Consider the following 12408-nt stretch of genomic DNA (forward strand, 5'->3'; position numbering starts at 1 on the left):
CCAATGTAGATATAGTATAAATGATACTGTTATTCAATATACATTGATCTGTGGGAAGGAATCACTATATTGCAGGAGATCCAATGCAGATATAGTAATAACGATACTGCCATTATATGTACATTGATCGGTGGGAAGGGATCACTATTTTACATTATATCTAATGTAGATATAGTAATAATGATATTGTTACCAAAATTACATTAATCTGTGGGAAAGCATCAGTATATTACATTATATCCAATGTAGATATAGTATAAATTATACTGTTATTCAATGTACATTGATCTGTGGGAAGGAATCAGTATATTCCAGTAGATCTAATGTAGATACGGTAATAACGATACGGTTATTAAGTATTTATTACATATCTAATGTAGATATAGTATTGACGATAATGTTACAATCTGTGCATTGATCTGTGGGAAGTGATCCGTATATTAATGGTCTGTGGGATTAAATCAGTATATTACATTATATCTGATGTAGATATAGTAATAATGATATTGTTATTAAATGTATATTACATATCTAATGTAGATATAGGAATAACGATACTGCCAGTATATGTACATTGTTCGGTGGGAAGGGATCATTATATTACATTATATCTAATGTAGATATAGTAATAATGATATTGTTATTAAATGTATATTACATATCTAATGTAGATATAGTAATAACGAAACTGTTATTCAATGTACATTGATCCTTGGGAAGGAATCAGTATATTGCAGGAGATCTAATGCAGATATAGTAATAACGATACTGTCATTGTATGTACATTGATCGGCGGGAAGGGATCATTATATTACATTATATCTAATGTACATATAGTAGTAATGATATTGTTATTAAATGTACATTGATCTGTGGGATTAAATCAGTATATTAAATTTCATCTGATGTAGATATAGTAATAATGGTATTGGTATTTTCTGGGGGAAAAAATCAGTATATTACATTACATCTGATGTAGATATATTAATAATGATATTGTTATTAAATGTATATTACATATCTAATGTAGATATAGTAATAACGATACTGTTATTATATGTAAATTGATCTGTGGGAAGGTATCAGTATATTACATTATATCTATTGTAGATATAGTAATAACGAAACTGTTATTATATGTACATAGATCTGTGGGTAGGGATCAGTATATTACATTATATCTAATGTAGATATAGTAATAATGATATTGTTAACAAAAGCACATTGATCTGTGGGAAGGAATCAGTATATTACATTATATCCAATGTAGATATAGTATAAATGATACTGTTATTCAATGTACATTGATCCTTGGGAAGGAATCAGTATATTGCAGGAGATCTAATGCAGATATAGTAATAACGATACTGCCATTGTATGTACATTGATCGGTGGGAAGGTATCATTATATTACATTATATCTAATGTACATATAGTAGTAATGATATTGTTATTAAATGTACATTGATCTGTGGGATTAAATCAGTATATTAAATTACATCTGATGTAGATATAGTAATAATGGTATTGTTATTAAATGTACATTGGTCTGTGGGATTAAATCAGTATATTAAATTTCATCTGATGTAGATATAGTAATAATGATATTGTTATTAAATGTACATTGGTCTGTGGGATTAAATCAGTATATTAAATTTCATCTGATGTAGATATAGTAATAATGATATTGTTATTAAATGTATATTACATATCTAATGTAGATATAGTAATAACGATACTGCCATTATATGTACATTGATCGGTGGGAAGGAATCATTATATTACATTATATCTAATGTAGATATAGTAATAATGATATTGTTATTAAATGTATATTACATATCTAATGTAGATATAGTAATAACGAAACTGTTATTATATGTACATTGATCTGTGGGTAGGGATCAGTATATTACATTATATCTAATGTAGATATAGTAATAACGAAACTGTCATTATATGTACATTGATCTGTGGGATTAAATCAGTGTATTAAACTACATCCGATGTAGATATAGTAATAATGGTATTGTTATTAAATGTACATTGGTCTGTGGGATTAAATCAGTATATTAAATTTCATCTGATGTAGATATAGTAATAATGATATTGTTATTAAGTGTATATTACATATCTAATGTAGATATAGTAATAACGCTACTGTTATTGTATGTACAATGATCTGTGGGAAGGGTTCAGTATATTACATTATGTCTAATGTAGATATAGTAATAATGATATTGTTACCAAAATTACATTAATCTGTGGGAAAGCATCAGTATATTACATTATATCCAATGTAGATATAGTATAAATTATACTGTTATTCAATGTACATTGATCTGTGGGAAGGAATCAGTATATTCCAGTAGATCTAATGTAGATACGGTAATAACGATACGGTTATTAAGTATTTATTACATATCTAGTGCAGATATAGTAATGACGATAATGTTACAATCTGTGCATTGATCTGTGGGAAGTGATCCGTATATTAATGGTCTGTGGGAATAAATCAGTATATTACATTTCATCTGATGTAGATATAGTAATAATGATATTGTTATTAAATGTATATTACATATCTAATGTAGATATAGAAATAACGATACTGCCAGTATATGTACATTGTTCGGTGGGAAGGGATCATTATATTACATTATATCTAATGTAGATATAGTAATAATGATATTGTTATTAAATGTATATTACATATCTAATGTAGATATAGTAATAACGAAACTGTTATTCAATGTACATTGATCCTTGGGAAGGAATCAGTATATTGCAGGAGATCTAATGCAGATATAGTAATAACGATACTGTCATTGTATGTACATTGATCGGCGGGAAGGGATCATTATATTACATTATATCTAATGTACATATAGTAGTAATGATATTGTTATTATATGTACATTGATCTGTGGGATTAAATCAGTATATTAAATTTCATCTGATGTAGATATAGTAATAATGGTATTGTTATTAAATGTACATTGGTCTGTGGGATTAAATCAGTATATTAAATTTCATCTGATGTAGATATAGTAATAATGATATTGTTATTAAATGTACATTGGTCTGTGGGATTAAATCAGTATATTAAATTTCATCTGATGTAGATATAGTAATAATGATATTGTTATTAAATGTATATTACATATCTAATGTAGATATAGTAATAACGCTACTGTTATTGTATGTACATTGATCTGTGGGAAGGTATCAGTATATTACAGTATGTCTATTGTAGATATAGTAATAACGAAACTGTTATTATATGTACATTGATCTGTGGGTAGGGATCAGTATATTACATTATATCTAATGTAGATGTAGTAATAACGAAACTGTCATTATATGTACATTGATCTGTGGGATTAAATCAGTGTGTTAAACTACATCCGATGTAGATATAGTAATAATGGTATTGTTATTAAATGTACATTGGTCTGTGGGGTTAAATCAGTATATTAAATTTCATCTGATGTATATATAGTAATAATGATATTGTTGTTAAATGTATATTACATATCTAATGTAGATATAGTAATAACGCTACTGTTATTGTATGTACATTGATCTGTGGGAAGGTATCAGTATATTACATTGCATCTAATGTAGATATAGTATGATACTGTTATTAAATGTACATTGGTCTGTGGGAATAAATCAGTATATTACATTTCATCTGATGTAGATGTAGTAATAATGATATTGTTATTAAATGTACATTGGTCTGCGGGATTAAATCAGTATATTACATTTCATCTGATGTAGATATAGTAATAATGGTATTGTTGCGCGCAGAGAGTAAATTTTTCTTCTGGGCAAAATACCGGTAATTTGCGTAAGGAAGGAAGGAGTTTAATAATGTTAATAGACACTTTTAATGTACGTAATATACTTTAATCAACAAAAAGGATAGTGTTGAGTCACTTCACACTTTAAGACCTTTAATTAGTAAAGGCAAACGGTTTTATATAAAATGTACTTTCAGTCGAAGTACAAGGCGAATTAGTCGCGTGATCAAAATACTTTGGAATACCTGTTTGCTCTGGTGAATAGCGAAACAGAAGAACGATCGTCGCCGCGTCGCGGTTTTTATAATCGTGAGCGCGATGACAACGCCGAAGGTTTTTCGGCGTTTGGCATAACTTTGCCTAATTTAAATTGGCGCGCGCTTAATCCCGAACAAACCGCCCGCCTCGCGGTGTCGTGCGACCGCGACAGATGACGTCATTACAATGCCAGTGAATAGAACGTAGTAACGAGCACATTTCATTGATGCGTCGTACCTTGCTGCGTAGTTTCTATCCAGGTAAGTGATTTATATACCATCTTACATTTAAGATAATAAGAAATTAATACATATAATTAACGTAGAAAATAGAAAATAGAAAAATAATATATTATAAGTAAATTAATAAATCTTAATGGCTAATCGGTAACTTACATAACCTAGCGATCGGACGTACATATTGCGAATGTGCAGTCTTTACGGTGACTACACGAATGAGGCCGTCTTTACCAGGATGACATTCGGTCACCCGACCTAGTTCCCATTTCGCCGGGGGAAGCGTCGAGCTCTTGAGTAGAACTAAGTCCCCGATTTTGAGGTTGGGGACGCGACTACACCACTTCGATCGCGCCTGTAATGTGTGTAAGTAATCGTTAGCCCATGCTTTCCAGAACTTTTCCGTGAGCTGTTGAACGAGTTGCCATCTCGATAAGCGATTCTCGTTAATTTCCAGTACTGATGGCACCGGAACAGATTTTAATGCTGCACCCACGAGAAAGTGACCTGGAGTGAGGGCCTCACATGACTCGAGGTCATCGTTTAAAGGAGCCAAAGGGCGTGAATTTAAACATGCCTCGATGCGGCAGAGGAGCGTAATTAGTTCCTCGCAAGTAGGCGTACGATCGCCGAGCATACGTCGCAGATGGGTCTTAACGCTTTTGACCCCTGCCTCCCAGATTCCTCCAAAATGAGGAGCTGCCGGCGGAATAAAGTGCCACGTGATATAATCGGCAGCTAAACGCGAACGAAGGTGAGTGTCTGCCGTTACTTGTTTAAACGCGTTCATTAATTCTTTATTAGCGCCTTGGAAATTAGTCCCATTATCGCTATATAAATTCGTAGGCAATCCGCGGCGAGACGTGAAGCGTTCAAATGCTGCTAGAAACGCTGAAGTGGAGTAGTCGCGCACCAATTCGAGGTGGATAGCGCGAGTCGCCAAACAAACAAAAAGAGCGATGTAAACCTTTTGCGCCCTTTGCCCACGTCCACGATACGCGAGAGCAGAGAACGGTCCTGCGTAATCCAGGCCGCAATGGACGAACGCTCGAGATGGAGTGACTCTCACCGCAGGTAAGTCGCTCATTTGTTGACTTGCGGTGACCGCCCGCCAACGCACGCACGTGACGCATTTGTGAATGTGGCCTTTAACTAGCCGTCGCGCGTTGACGATCCAAAACGTTTGCCGTAAAACATTTAACATTAACTGCGTGCCCCCATGTAACGTGTTCTCGTGACAATCAGCGATGATGAGTTCGGTGATTCGATGCACCGGTAATATTATCGGAAAGCGTTGCGGAAGTTCTGAGTTGCGCAACCGCCCGCCAACACGGACAGTACCATCTTCGCCAAGAAACGGATTAAGCCGAAGTAACGGACTAGCTTTTAACAGGGATTCGCCCTTAAGCATAGCCGCTATTTCCCGTCGATAATGCCGAGTCTGTACGTACGTGATCCAGAATTTACGCGCCGCGAGGATCTCAGCCGCGGTAATAACCGTGTCTGAATAGCGATTCCCTTTATTTCGCGAGGTAAATCGGAAAACGTACGCGGTGATGCGTAAAAGTTTTCGCCATGAAGATGTGCGCATTGGCAGATCCCATTCCGTCTCCGATTGAACGTGTAACATGCTGATATTAATTTTAACTTCTGCTTCAGCTTCCTTCGGGACCGTAGGCTTACTTTCTGGCCACTCATTAGGAGCTTGTATAAGCCAGGAAGGGCCGTGCCACCAAAGGGTATGTTGAAGCAGCTGTGACACCGATAGACCACGAGAGGCGCAGTCAGCGGGATTATGACCCGAAGGTACGTGTCGCCAAATAGCGTTAGGCACGCGATTTTGAATTTCTGCGACCCGATGCGCAGTAAATGTTTTTAGTTCGCTCGGTTGCTTATTTATCCACGCGAGTGATACTGTGGAATCGGTCCAGCAGTACACCGTGCAATTATTAAGTTTTAATGTAATTTGCACGTGTTCGATCAAACGCGTCATTATTAGGCAAGCGCATAGCTCGAGACGCGGAATTGTGAGTGGCTTCAATGGAGCTACTTTAGTCTTAGAAAGCAATATATGTACCGTGGTCTCATTCGCGACGTTGGTTACGCGTAAATAAATTACGGCTGCATACGCGTCTTGAGAGGCATCTGCAAAGCCGTGAATTTCGTAACGCAGGGAATCATTACCGATCCCGACCCATCGCGGTATGAAAACGTTCGGTAATGCGTTAAATTCCGTTGCATATTCGCGCCATTGTTTGGTCAACTCCAGTGGTAACGGGTCGTCCCAATCAAGCTTGGCCACCCATAGCTTTTGAATAAAAATCTTGGCTACGATTACAACTGGAGCGATCCAACCCAACGGATCGAAGATTTTCGCTACGGTGGATAAAATGACTCGCTTAGTCGGATTAGCCGTATTCGCGAGATCGATTTTTAATTTAAACCGGAATTCGTCCGTGTTAGGTTGCCAAAGAAGGCCAAGCATTTTTAACCCTTCAGAATCTTGAAATGAGCGGCTAGCGGCCAGCTCGTGTTCATCATCAGGAATGCCTGTTAATAGTTGTGGACAATTACTTGCCCATTTTCTTAAATGGAAACCCCCGTTTTGCAGCAGTTCCGTCACCTGCTGACGTAATTGGAGCGCCAGTACGCGATCATCCGCCCCGAAAAGTGCATCGTCCACGTAAATGCAGTCATTTAAGATTGGGACAGCCAACGGGAAATTAGTTCCTTCGTCCAAAGCGAGCTGCTTAATTACGCGATTAGCGAGAAAGGGAGCTGGCGCCGTACCATAAGTGACGGTAAGTAACTCGTAAGTTTTGAGCGCTTCATCTGAGTTCGGTCGCCAGACGATCCTTTGATACGCGGTGTCCCGAGCATCGATCCAAATCTGACGAAACATTTTCGCGATATCAGCCGCGAAAACAAACCGATGCGTACGCCAGCGCAAAATAATTGCCGTAATATCGGCTTGCAATTTAGGCCCGACCAGTAAATGATCATTTAATGTAGACCCGTTTGACGTAGGCATCGAGGCGTTGAAAACCACTCTCAAGCGCGTCGTGCTACTCTCTTGCCGAATGACCGGATGATGTGACAGATACACGGTTTGCTTGGAAGTCGTTTCTGATTCACTGACCTCCCGCATGTGTCCTAACTTCAAATACTCTTCGAGAAACGCGTGGTACGCAGAGGCTTGTTCCGGATCACGGCCAAGTCGTTTCTCTAATTTGTAAAAATGAGCGACCGCGAAGTTTCTAGAAGACCCGATATCAATGGGCGGTTCTGAGTTGAAGGGCAATCTCGCCGTGTATCTACCATCTGGTTGACGCGAGTGAGTGCTGCGAAAATGCTCCTCGCATTTTTTATCTGCTTCGGAGAGAAAAGTAACGAGCGGAGGCGCTTCTACCTCCCAAAACTTTTTTAAAGTGTCGTTAATTTCGGCGTCAACGTCGCCGTAGTGCACATGCACTTGCACTGTTTGGGAATCAGTAGACGGAATGGGACCAGTCAACACCCATCCAAAAATCGTATTTTGTGCGACCGGTTCGGTTCGAGAGCCTTTACGAAGCCCTTCGAGTAGAATCGCGCCGTAATAATCTGCCCCGATAATAAGTTCGATGGGAGCATCATTGTTAGAGAGTGGGTCGGCCCACTCGAGATCGCGTAAATGCGTCCATTTGTCGGACTGACACACCGACTTAGTACGGTAGTTCGTCAGTTTTTTAAGTATAAACGCGCGTAAAGGAATCACAGGCCCTTTACCCTGGCACGGCTGCAATAATATATTTGCAGACGATCGTACTGTTGCCGTTGTGCCGGCTCCGATACCCGTAACGGATGCGTGTGCGTGTTGGCGAGGAGCGCGCAACGCGTGAGTAACCGATTCGCGAATAAAGGTACCTTGCGAACCGGGATCGATTAACGCGCGAATTATAGCGTGTCGACCTCCAGGAGTGCCGACTTTGACCCACGCAGTAGCGAGAACAACTCCTTTTTCGCGACACGCGGAACCGCAATGCGTGTTTACCGGCTCTGACACTGAAGTGTCATCCGTGTTATCATCGGTGTACGTTGCCGTGCTCGAATTTTGAATTCTTTGTGATGCCGCGTTATTAGTCGATTCGCGACTTTTATTCCCCGTTTGATTTATCGCGGGTTTACGTTCAGAATGCAAGAGGGTGTGGTGCCGCCCTTTGCAGATAGAACAACGACGTTTGCTAGAGCAGGCCGCCGGAAAATGACCCTTTTGCAAACAATTGAAACAATGCCGGTGTTCGCGCGCGAGAGACAAACGCTGCTCGACTGATTGTCCGCGAAACACGTCACATCGGAACAACGCGTGATCAGATCCGCACGCAATACATTGCGTTTCAGACGTATTTAAATGAGCTTTAACCGTTTTAATTGGCCCTGTTTTACCTTTACAGGAGCTGTTTTCTTCACCGCGCGAAGACGCCAACGATTCTAAGGTGCGAATACGTACATTTATAAACGCATCCCAATCAGAGAGGGATGGATACAACTCGTCTTCGCCCATACGCATCTCCCACTCCCGATGGGACTCTTTATCCAGCTTACGGACAAAATGAAAAATGAGCACATCGTCCCAGTATTCGACCGGACGCGATAAATTCTTTAATGCCGTTAAAGCGGCGCGAGATCTATCACGTAAGCTTCTTAGATCGTTTAAAACGGCAGATCCGATCGGGGGTGAGTCGAATAACATTTTTAAATGAGCATTTATGAGCGCGCGTTCGTTCGAGTATCTGTCTGTCAACAACCTCCACGCAGCTTCGTAATTCGCCGCGGAAGTGGAAACATTTTTTAACAAAAGAGACGCTGCACCGGTCAAACTTGCTTTTAAATAGTGCAACTTTTGCACGTCGGATAACGACTCATTTGAACCCACTAACGCGTGAAAGAGATCTCTAAAGTTTTCCCACTCTGTATAATCCCCGGAGAATTTAGGCAATTCAATGCGTGGGAGTTTGACAGACGGCGCGGATTCGCGATGACAAGAAACGGAGCTTATGTTACAAGGGTTACTTGCTGCTTCGTTGTCCGCAGGTAAAGCTGCCGTCAGAACGTCGAGGGCAGAGAGGAAGGCCGCTTCCGTATTGCCGAAGATGTCCTCGGAGAAGTAGGAATTTGTCCTGGTCTCCTCCTCAGTTGCAGCAACCTCAATCTGGATGTGCGTGGCTTGGAATTTGTTCCAGTAGTCCTTCAGCAAAGAGAGACGTCCGCGAATCACAGCAGGGGTGTGATTAGCCTTCCCCAGTTTTTTAAAATTGCTGAGTGCATTACTTATTAAACGTGCGTGCACTTTGTTTTCACGGATTAACGGATCCATGATATTGTTATATTACGATTTTGAAAAATAAACGTACTTTAACCGCAAGGTGAACTTTAACGAACACGTCACTGTTTTCGCGGAACGAAATGCGTGAACGTCCTCTGATGTTTATCGTCGGAGGTCGCGATGTCGGTTGAGTTCGAACGACACGTGCAAAATCCTTTGTTCTGCCGATTTAATCCGGCTTAAATTTTTGCACTTTCGCGATTTTAATGTTCACCACACTGCTTTAATTGTTTTTATGCGGCACTGCACTTCCTTTATTTCCTTACTATCCGGCTCGAAGGACCATTTGTTGCGCGCAGAGAATAAATTTTTCTTCTGGGCAAAATACCGGTAATTTGCGTAAGGAAGGAAGGAGTTTAATAATGTTAATAGACACTTTTAAAGTACGTAATATAATTTAATCAACAAAAAAGATCGTGTTGAATCACTTCACACTGTAAAGCCTTTAATTAGTAAAGGCAAACGGTTTATATAAATGTACTTTCAGTCGAAGTACAAGGCGAATTAGTCGCGTGATCAAAATACTTTGGAATACCTGTTTGCTCTGGTGAATAGCGAAACAGAAGAACGATCGTCGCCGCGTCGCGGTTTTTATAATCGTGAGCGCGATGACAACGCCGAAGGTTTTTCGGCGTTTGGCATAACTTTGCCTAATTTAAATTGGCGCGCGCTTAATCCCGAACAATGACCGATGACCATGTCAACGTCAACTAAGATAGGAAACCGGGCGAAGTAAAATAAAGAGCGCGACCATAAACCATAAAGAACATAGATACCTAGTGTTCGAATTCCCTAGTCCATACCATAATGATTATCGACCATCAAATTAACCACCAAATCATCAAATTAATCAACTAATTATACAGAATATATAAACGTTCAAAAGCGAGAAGCGGAAATAAAAGCGAAAATACTTCAACAACTTTCAATAAATCACCGCGATGAAAACCAGAAGTAAGGTACCTACGAAAGATAACGATAGCAAAACGCATCGTAATAAGTAAAGCATGCAATACTGCCCGAAGATAAGCCGTAAAGCTATCCCTAGTCGGTAACCAACCGCAGCACCAGAGATATTACCAACCGCAAATATTCCATCCACCACATAATAATCGGCCGTTCGCTCTGTAACGGTTCCGTAATGGTTATCCACAGACCAATTATCTGCCGCGCAGCAATTACCTACCGCGCGCCAGTTACCCGGTACACACAGTTATCGACTGCGAAACCATCCATCGTGCAGCCGCGCAATCCTAGGAATCCATACTTACCATCAAACTTATCATCAAAGATAAGTCTGATATACAGTACTTTCACGAAGGTATAAAGCACACGAACATCAAATCCCGCTTCCAGACAGATCAAGATGGAGAATAAATCAGTTAGTAAAATCAATACTACGGTTATTTATTATATATAAATATGAATCATACGTTTGTAATAGGGTGGAATGAAATAAATATAAATTACATATAAATTACAAATTACAAACAATAAGGAAAAATAAAATGAAATCAAATGAATCAACCCGAATAAGATCCACAGATTGCGCAGACTGCAGGACATACTGTATTACTAGATATCGCGCCGCAGAAAACAGATTATACAAAACAACAGAACAACAGAATCAACGAAATCAGGAATCGCCACTGAACGCAGGGCCGAATAAATAAATAGAATAAAACATTTAACTTAGAAAAAATCAACCAGTAACGTCAAACAACGTCAACAACGCATGCGATCAGGAACGTCCCGTGAGCCCAATAAAAACAACTCTCGGTCAAATAATATTAGTTAGTAAAATAAAATAATAAATCAATGAAACTAGAATAAATCATCGTAACATGCAACTAGCAGAAATGAAATATGAAGCAGAAATGAATCAGTAAATCAAGAATAATCGAATCAGATCAATGTATAGCTTTAATCAATCAACATCAAAATGAAGGAATGAATGAATAATAAATAAATGAATGTACGTAAACTGAATGCAGGTAAAACAGCTAAGGATATTCACAAATTGGGAATAACAGAAAGTGTGTAACGCGCAATATACGTAACCAACATAACCGACACACATAGCCGACATAATGTAATGTAATGTAATGAAATGTAATATAATGTAAAATAATAAATACAGCAAATGAGTAATATTCCAACTAAATATAACCGTAGGCCTTATTGGCTCAAACCCCCTACTTTATAAATGATAGATTATACGGTTATAAGTCATAGTGTTCGAAAATGCGTTGATTTCAACCGTCGCCACACGAACCGCGGCAGCACTCTTCAGCGCGACCGGCAGCCACCTTGGATGCCGGTCAGGCTGACCAATCACCGAGCTTGACGTCACCGGGAAGAAGCCAACGGCTCCTGGTACGACGAAGCCGGTGGTTCGGCCATTATGGTTTTGTATCGTTACGGTAAACACGTGCAGTACTGATTTCAAAAATTTCTAATGCAATTAACGAATTTCGATTCTAAAGAACTCAGCATCGCAACGCGAATTCTGTGCCGACCGCCAACGCGAACTCGCGGTTAATCTAGTTCGTGCAAATCCACGAAATTAGTAGAATTCCGTGGTGACCACGTGTTGTTCTCAATCGCAAGCTCAAGACCTCCTTACAATCTCGAACACTTTTGAACACATAGATTGCAAATTGTAAATTGCAAATTGTAAATTGTAAGCGATTGCGTCCATACAAATGCAAAAGAAATAAAAATTTACACCGAAAGATGTATAACG

The 12408-nt window shown here is 39.3% G+C and overlaps 1 long non-coding RNA gene across 3 annotated transcripts; it reads left to right on the top strand.

The window, feature by feature from the left end:
• The first annotated feature begins 4951 nt into the window (after window positions 1-4951).
• LOC114881685 lies at window positions 4952-9007 on the top strand. Of its 3 annotated transcripts, none has more exons than XR_006830323.1 (5): window positions 4952-5054; window positions 5147-5374; window positions 5960-6106; window positions 6912-7101; window positions 8731-9007. It is a non-coding gene; the product is annotated as an uncharacterized LOC114881685 (long non-coding RNA). The 3 variants fall into 3 exon arrangements; XR_006830324.1 differs by having other exon boundaries at window positions 6915-7101; XR_006830325.1 differs by lacking the exon at window positions 6912-7101.
• Window positions 9008-12408: the final 3401 nt, after the last annotated feature.

Source organism: Osmia bicornis, unplaced genomic scaffold, assembly GCF_907164935.1.
Source record: "Osmia bicornis bicornis unplaced genomic scaffold, iOsmBic2.1, whole genome shotgun sequence".
Taxonomy (NCBI): Eukaryota; Metazoa; Arthropoda; class Insecta; order Hymenoptera; family Megachilidae; genus Osmia; species Osmia bicornis.